General features: G+C 35.9%; 1 non-coding gene across 1 annotated transcript; it reads left to right on the forward strand.

Annotated features, from left to right (window-relative positions):
• The first annotated feature begins 8,422 nt into the window (after nucleotides 1-8,422).
• LOC127116676 (small nucleolar RNA R71) lies at nucleotides 8,423-8,529 on the forward strand. Its single transcript, XR_007801478.1, has one exon. It is a non-coding gene; the product is annotated as a small nucleolar RNA R71 (small nucleolar RNA).
• Nucleotides 8,530-9,355: the final 826 nt, after the last annotated feature.

Here is a 9,355-nt window from a genome sequence, read left to right on the forward strand (position 1 = left end):
ATAATACAATATATTTCATTAAACAACAAAAAAACGAATTTGAGTTGAACTATGACAAAAAAATCTTAATTGACAACAACAAATAATATTTACTTGAACGACAATCAATATTGAGTTGAATATCATGATTATGTTTAAAAGAGACGGTGTGATGATGATGGAGTTTGGTTGAAAGAAAAATTATAATGGAGTAACAAAATTTAAAAGTTTGTATGGTTATAAAAAAATATGGAATTCTTTTTTGTGATTGGGGAATGTATGTTAAGTTTGATATTGACATATTTAAATTTTATTTTATTTAAAAAAAATGGTTAATTTGATGTTTTTTTTGAATCAGACGATTTTACAAAACCGGTCCCGGTTCTTTGGTCAGAATGATTTTGGACGGTTCAATCTGGTTTTTCTGGTTTTGCTCCGATTTTGACCAACTAACGATTTTGAAAGGTTGATTCAACCAAATTCATCTCCAATTTTTGATCCAACCAATTATATCGGCCGATTCGATTCGATTTTTAAAACATTGCTTTCAACCACCACCTCCTTATGTTACACATCTTTTTCCAAATAATTAGGTGTTATATTTAAATTAAATATTATATTTGGTTTTAAGATATGTACATTTGACACCATTTAATTAAAAAAAGTGGTGTCTACTATTATACATTAAAATCAACTTTTTAATTTTCCACAAAATTGCTGCCGTAAATTAATTTTACACATATTTTTAAGAGAATGGATATGATATCAATAATTCTATTGCTATTTGTGTATTTGTGATTGAGTTATATTTGTTAATCATTTTTTCTTTAGTCTCTTCAATGTTTTGTTGTTATATTCTGCATGTTAAGGGCTCATTACATGAAATTATGTTTATCTTTATGGTACTAGGCATATAAATTGCCTTGTAAGTTCAAATTTAAACACCTTACATTTTTCCTTTTTTACTGGATCACTTAGAATTTCCTGCATTAGTTTATTTTTTTGTTGCATTTGAAGTTTGCAAAGTCTATCTATAACATGTAGTTCTTGGTACACTGCAATTCAAATTATATTGATTGTTTTGGTTTTCTGTTTTAATGCATATATCACTACGAAAGTAGAAATATTCATAAATATCAATCATATACTATAAGGGTATGATTGATATCCAAATTAGAAAGACTAAATAGTTAAATAAGCTACAAAAGTATTTTTGATTTAATTGAAAAAATTCCCATTTTTAAATAGTCGAATTTAAAGGGTCCTAAACGAACCAACTCCGTTACAAAATTAGGTAGCTTGTTATTTTAGGACAAGATAATACGCTGACAAAAGACGGTATATTTTCAATTATATCTATTCATTTTTACAAAGATTTCTTGTAGACAAGAGAAACTAAGAACTTGTGTGAGTAAGCTTATGATAGAATACATATTCCTAAATCTCATTTTTATAAATTGTTTAAAACCAAACATAATCATTCCAAAACTAAAAGTAATCATCATTTTATCAAATAAGAGATTATTCAAAACATATTTGAGTGTGTATGTGTGTGTGAGCTTCCTTAGTATCTTAAGAGTTACTTTTATACTTTTACATTAAACTAACTACTCAAATACGTTCTAAATGCATGACTATGTAAGCTTTCACACTTCCTATCTTTTACATCTTTGGAGTTTCAAGCTCCTTTGCTTGATTCACCATTGTCTAAACACTTCATCTAGAACTTAACTCTTCGAATTATCAAGACTTGAGATAACTTCTTAGATTAGATGCCATCATCATAGATTATTGGACAATTGTCACAACAAACTTCACCGCACACCGTGTGACATAAGGTGTTGTCATCATCAAAAGCATCATGATTATCTGAGGATTGCAGATAGTTGTATCTGCAAGCACATAGATCCATATTCTCCCCATTTAGGTTAATAATAGTCATTTGTCTTATTCATTTTCACTTTTATAAAATATTTTAATAGTCATTTGTGTTATTCATTTTCACTTTTATAAAATATTTTAATCACACACACACACACGCACGCACGCACGCACACACATACACACACACACACACACGCACGCACGCACGCATGCACGCACGCACACACACACACACACGCACGCACGCACGCACACACACACACACACACACACACACACACACACACACACAGTCACACACACACACACACACACACACGCACACACACACACACACACAGTCACACACACAGTCACACACACACACACAGTCACGCACAGTCACACACACACACACACACACACACACAGTCACACACACACACACACACAGTCACACACACACACACACAGTCACACACACACACACACACACACACAGTCACACACACACACACACACACACACACACACACACACACACACACACAACACACACACACACACACATATATATATATATACAAAATAATATAGATATTAAAGAGAGGAAGATAATAGAGAAAATAATATTATATTATCTTCTTCAAAAGTACACTTTACATTGCAATGTGGATCTTATTTATAGGACCTAAGGGAGATGGAAAATCACAAATATTAATATGGAATAGGAAGATGAAAAGAAGAATAAGGATGGACATCCACTTTTATCTTTTTTCATAACACTCCCCCTTGAATGTCCATTGAGGATATGCCTCGTAAAAATCTTACTAAAAAAATTCAGTGGCAAAAAATCTAGTGAAGGAAAAAGAGTACAATATCCTTTCATTTCTTGATCGCGACTTAGTAAGTCTATGGGAATCGTGACTGCAAGTGCACAGTCGTATCCAAGGCCGACCCAAAACATTTAGAGGCCCTGATCTAATCTTTCATGTTCAACTCTAATAAAAAAATATTGAAAAAAATTATTATTTAAAAATAGTGACTATTCTCTTTATTCTAGAGTTTGTATAGGTTAAATTATATAATATTTTAGTTTTGAACAAGATTTTAGAATGGTAGAATCGAACTCAAATCATGAACATCAAAACATTAATATAGTGCCACTAGGCCACTGCATAAACATTAAAGTATTTAATAAACAACCTATATAATAAATATTTAATGTATTTTTAATATTTGAGGCCCCAAAATTTTTGAGGCCCTGTGCGGTTGCACACCTCGCACACCCATAGAGCCGACCCTGACCGTATCGCGTAGTTTTAAAGATTACCGAACCCAAAAGGACTAATAATCGAACGTATCGTTATCTAATGTTACTATGTAAATTTAAGGCTGAGGATCTTTCTAAGATTGGAGAGATGAAGAGAAATAACTATAGCGTAAACAGAATATTAATAAAGATATTTAATAAAGGGATATCGGTTTGTAAAACATCAAACTTCAGGGATTCGATAGATAGTTGGTGTAATCTTAAAGATCAAAATATTCTTTAGTAGAAATTATTTATAAAAAGGACATTGTCTCACACTCTAGTTTTTATTGACTCTGACCATACTCGTAAACCAGAATGCTTGGCTCTCACGGTCTCATTATGAATTTAAAAGTAATTTTTGAATATGAATAAAGTCTAATTAATCCTAAAGTGCTCTCGCTGTGTTTAGGATTAATGCCTAGGTTCAACTATCCAGTTAAAATCTCAAACTCTCGTTCTTATTGACCGTAACCTTTGTTTGCTTTGTACTCTCGTACAAAAAATAGTTTTGAATAAAACAAGAAACTAAAACCGGAAAATTAAATTTTATAAAAGCCAACACCAATTATTTATGAATCCCGTCATTTCGACGGTCTTTACATACCGATACCTAGGGGTTTAGCAGAACATGGATCCGGTAACATACATGATATTCATATATTTAAGCATACAATAAGGAATAAGTAATTAAAATGACAATTAAAATAAAACCTGGAATATAAATCGAGAGCTTGGAATGAATATTGATTCTTCAAATTAAACAACACCGGCAAGCTTTGACAATCGAGTACACCGTTACAACCAAATTCAGATGCTTAAATAATAATTGCAATAGTCCTCGATGTGGAGAATCTATTGCTTTTACAAAGTAGGAAACTGCCTAAGAAACTCTAACAACAAAATATGACTGGAAAAATACACCTCTTAGTAAAAACTAACCTACCCATATATACTCCCCACCCTCCTTAAATGTAACATTGAATATCTACTAGTGGGGAGTGGTTGGTTGAAAAAGTAAGAGAAGGTCGTGGCGAAAAGTGTGGAGAAGAATAAGGAAGACCGCGTTGATGGCGGTTGCCATAACCCTAATGCGGTCTACATGGCGGGCGCCACATTGTGTGAGATGGGTTCCACCACTTCCTAAAGCCATATGGAGGGCACCACACATCCAAGTGGTGGGCGCCACCATTCATTTGGTGTGGTGGGCGTCATGCTTCCAAATATGGTGGACCCACCATTCCTATTTTGCTCCATTTTCTTCTCTTTTTCTTTCCTTTTTGCTATTTTCCACTTTACTTGCCTATACATCTCTTATTCGATAAATACCTGAAATAAACATAAAATATCGTGTAATAATAAGTGTTAATCAAGTAAAAAGCAGTGCATATTAAGCCAAATATACGATACATTTTTGCGTTATCAAATCCCCCACACTTAAACCTTTGATTGTCCTCAAGCAAATGCCACGTACATGAGTAAAACAGTTTTGTAAAATCTTTGCAGCATACAATATCAAGACTCGTGAAAGACACCGTTGCATTCGGATACTCATTCTAGTCTATAAACTCTACTTTGGTCAGAAATTGCATCAACAGGTACTAACTTCCATACTAAGGGTATCGTTGGAACACATAGTCACAATAGTGTAACCATAAGCCTCCCTCCTATACAAACCAATATGAATCTTGTCATCATGCCTAAGCCTACCTTACTAATCCTTCTTTTTATCCTTTTTCATTCTGGCGCAATCACATTAAGCCCGTTATCCTTTCACATTCATAGCAAGATAATTTGTTAGTGACTATGATCTCATCATTATTTTTTTTCTTTTCTCGCACTTTGGCTCAAATACAGCTAAGGATGGTTATACCGTTGGGTTAAGTGACCGGGTGAGGGTTACCTAACTTAGAAGGAACAATATTTTTCATAAATTTTGTCAATATTTTTTTTTCTCTTTTAAGCCTGAGATCATACACTTATTTGCATCGACTTCTTGGGTAGTGTGTGCTTAGGATGCTGCTGACTGCTAGATAAACTACTTAAGGAATATTAAATGATAGAATTTAAGGCTATGGCATGACAAATACTCAAATCGATCTTATACTTGGGAAATTTAAGGTGTTAAAATGATACCGATCTTGTAAAGTTTTTCCAAATCTCTACAATTCAACCTCAGTTTTATTTATAAGTTAGAATTTTCAAAAGATGTACTGTATTTTTAAGTCTAGATTTTTGCAAAAAAAATATTGTATGGCTTAAGCAAATGGGAGAATTAGTAAATAACGGAAACCACACATAAAGACTCGACAACACATTGATATTTGACTCGACTGACACTTAACAAAAATAAAATAACAAAAGGAAATAACAATAATTTAAATCTACCTAGAAAGCGATAAATAAAAGCGGTAAAGCTTCCTCCCCCATACTTAAACCGAGCATTGTCCCCAATGCAACAACATAAGATAGGAAAGAAAGGTAGAACATGGGTAACCTGCTACTGGCGTCTTCTGCCACATGTTCGTGCAGTCCACCATTTCCAGGCTGGTGAGGTGGCGCATAGTCTTGTAGATCTTCCACACGCACTATCAATGCTGCCATTTCATCGATCAAGCCAGACATGTGAAGGTTGTTTTCTCTTGGTCGTCAGGATGAATAGGAATTTGGAAAAATCCCGAATAACCGTCTAAATAGCAGAAGTGAGAATGCTTAGCCAATCGTTCAAGCATTTGATCGATAAACGGTAAAGGAAAATGATCCTTTTGAGTGGCTTTATTTAATTTTCTATAATCAATGCACATTCTACTCCTAGTAACCACTCTTTGTGCTATAGATTCGCCTTTTTCATTATTAACAACTGTGACGCCTCCCTTCTTCGGTACAACATGTACTGGACTGACCCATTGACTATCGGATATTGGGTTGACAATCCCTGATTCTAACAGTTTTTGCACTTCTTTCTTTACTACATCACTCAGAATGGGATTTATCCTTCTTTAATGTTCTCTAGAGGTCTTACTATCTTCCTCTAGCATTATGCGATGCATGCATATGGAAGGGCTTATTCCTTTTAGATCTGAGATGTTGTAGCCTAAAGCAGTTGGATATTTTCTTAAAACGTGTAGAAGATTTTCGGTCTCTATCTGCCCTAAGTCTGCATTGACTATTACTTTTATCCTTCTTTAATGTTCTCTAGAGGTCTTACTATCTTCCTCTAGCATTATGCGATGCATGCATATGGAAGGGCTTATTCCTTTTAGATCTGAGATGTTGTAGCCTAAAGCAGTTGGATATTTTCTTAAAACGTGTAGAAGATTTTCGGTCTCTATCTGCCCTAAGTCTGCATTGACTATTACAGGCCGCTCGAGTTCAGTGTCTAGGAATTTGTACCTTAGATTTTTGGGTAGCGTTTTAAGTTCTAGGGCTGGTTTCTTTGGGCAAGGCATATGATCAGGCATTAGTGCTAGGCATTCGCTTAGGCTGTCATCTTGGTATTCCTTACTCCAATTTTCATCTTCAAAAGTAGGAGGCCTTGGAATTTTCAGTATTTCGAAGTATGATGTTTGTTCATTCTCCATTTCTTTTATACATTCGTCGATGACATCCAGTAGATAACATGTATCGTCTATAGCTGGTGCCTTTAAGAATTGCATCCAAATAAATTCGACTTTTTCCTCACCAACTTCAAAGGTTAGCTTGCCTTTCTTAACATCTATAATAGCTCCGGCGGTGGCTAGGAATGATCTTTCTAATATGATAGGGATGTTGGAATCCTCTTTTATATCCATGATTATGAAATCAGTAGGAATATAGAATTAACCTATGCATACTGGAATGTTTTCTAACATACCTACGAGAAATTTAACAGAACGATCTGCAAGTTGTACGGACATCCTAGTAGGTCTTAGTTCTCCCATTTTAAACCTTTTGCATATGGACAAGTGCATTAAGCTAATACTGGCTCCTAAGTCGCATAGTACTTTGTCTATGACAAACTTTTCGATTACACAGGGTATGGAGAAACTCCTTGGGTCTTTCAACTTAGGAGGCATATTGTTTTGTATTACGGTGCTACACTCAGCAGTAAGTGTAACGGTTTTGTTATCCTCTATCTTCACCTTGTTAGATAAGATTTCCTTGAGAAACTTAGCATATGAGGGCATTTGAGTGATGGCTTCTGTAAAGGGTATTGTGATATTCAATTGTTTTAGAAGCTCTACAAATTTTTTATATTGCCCTACACTTTTAGATTTAACGAGTCTTTGAGGATAAGGGATTGGAGGTTTATATGGTGGTGAAGGAACATAAGGTTCTTCTTTATCTACGGCCTCTTCGCTTTTATCTTCCTCTAGTTCGTCTTCTTTCTCAATTACCTTACCAGGGTCTTGGTGCATGAATGGGTTTTGAATTCTAGGGTCGGTCGGTCCGTTTAGTTCTTTCCCACTTCGTAGTATAATAGCATTTTCATGACCTTTTGGGTTTGGTTGCGGTTGTCCAGGAAATGTGCCTGCAGGAGCAGCAGTAGGTGCTTGTTGTTGAGCCACTTGTGAAATTTGTGTTTCCAACATTTTGTTATGGGTGGCTAAAGTGTCTACCTTGTTTGCTAACTTCTTGATTTGCTCACTAGTGTGTATGTTTTGATTTAGGAAATCCTTATTTGTTTGGGCTTGGGTAGCTATGAAGTTTTCCATCATTATTTCTAGGTTTGACTTCCTAGGAGCATTTTGAGTATTTGTGGCAGCTTTATGATATCCTGGTGGTACAACAGGTGCTTGGTTAGGTGCATACAATGCATTATTGTTTTTGTACGAAAAGTTAGGATGGTTCTTCCAACCTGGGTTATAGGTGTTTGAATAAGGGTTTCCTTGAGCATAGTTCACCTGGTCTGTAGAGACTCCTGTCAAAAGTTGACATTCAGGGGAAGCATGCCTAGGAACTCCGCATATCTCACAGTTTGGTGCTACGGCAGCCACGATGGTTGCGGGTGTTATGGTAAAGTTATCTATCTTTTGAGTAAGAGCGTCTACCTTAGCATTGACATGGTCAAGACTACTTACTTCATGCATACTGCCTTTCGTTGGAGGTTTCTCTACGGAGGTTCTTTCGCTTCCCCACTGGTAATGATTCTGGGCTATACTTTCGATAAGTTGATAGGCTTCATTATAGGGTTTATCCATCAGCGTGCCATTTGCGGTAGCATCTATTGTCAATCTTGTGTTGTACAAGAGACCGTTGTAAAAGGTATGGATGATCAACCACTCTTCTAGACCGTGATGTGGATAAAGCCTCATCATGTCTTTGTATCTCTCTCAAGCTTCAAAAAGTGATTTGTTATCTTTTTGTTTAAACCCGTTTATTTGGGTTCTTAGCATAGTCATCTTACTAGGTGGAAAATATCGTGCTAAGAAAACTTTCTTCAACTCGTTCCACGTAGTGACAGAGTTGGATGGTAGAGACTAGAGCCAAGCTCTAGCTCTATCTCTTAATGAGAAAGGAAAAAGACATAATCTTATAGCTTCGGGGCTGACACCATTTGCTTTCACTGTGTCTGCGTATTGCACAAACACTGACAAATGTAGGTTCGGGTCCTCCGTGGGACTACCTGAAAATTGGTTTTGCTGTACGACTGACAACAACGAAGGTTTTAGCTCGAAATTATTGGCCTCGATGGTAGGGGCAGCGATGCTGTTATGTGGTTCATCCTGCGAAGGGATGGCATAGTACTTAAGATGACGGTTCTGCGGTCCTTCGGCCATCTCTGGTTGTGTAACTGGTTCAAGAATAGGGATATTAGGACCGGGAAGATTTAGCTTGATATGATGTTCTCGTATCAGGTCTCGTATCCGACATTCTAATCTTAGATAACGCTCTGGTCCGTCGAATGGTAACTTTTATTTCTCACCTTGAGAGCGAGTACTTGGCATACACTCGACAAATTAGAAAGGGAAATAGAATTGTTTGCCTTAGTCTATACTGGGCAACACTGGAGTTACGATATCGACTAAATTAGTTTTCGACAATGGCACCAAGAACTTGATCGCGACTTAGTAAGTCTATGGGAATCGTGACTGTAAGTGCACAGTCGTATCGCGTAGTTTTAAAGATTATCGAACCCAAAAGGACTAAAAGTCGAACGTATCATTATCTAATGTTACTATGTAAATCTAAGGCTGAGGATCTTTCTAAGATTGGAGGGAT

This window comes from Lathyrus oleraceus, chromosome 1, assembly GCF_024323335.1.
Source record: "Lathyrus oleraceus cultivar Zhongwan6 chromosome 1, CAAS_Psat_ZW6_1.0, whole genome shotgun sequence".
NCBI classification, from domain to species: domain Eukaryota; kingdom Viridiplantae; phylum Streptophyta; class Magnoliopsida; order Fabales; family Fabaceae; genus Lathyrus; species Lathyrus oleraceus.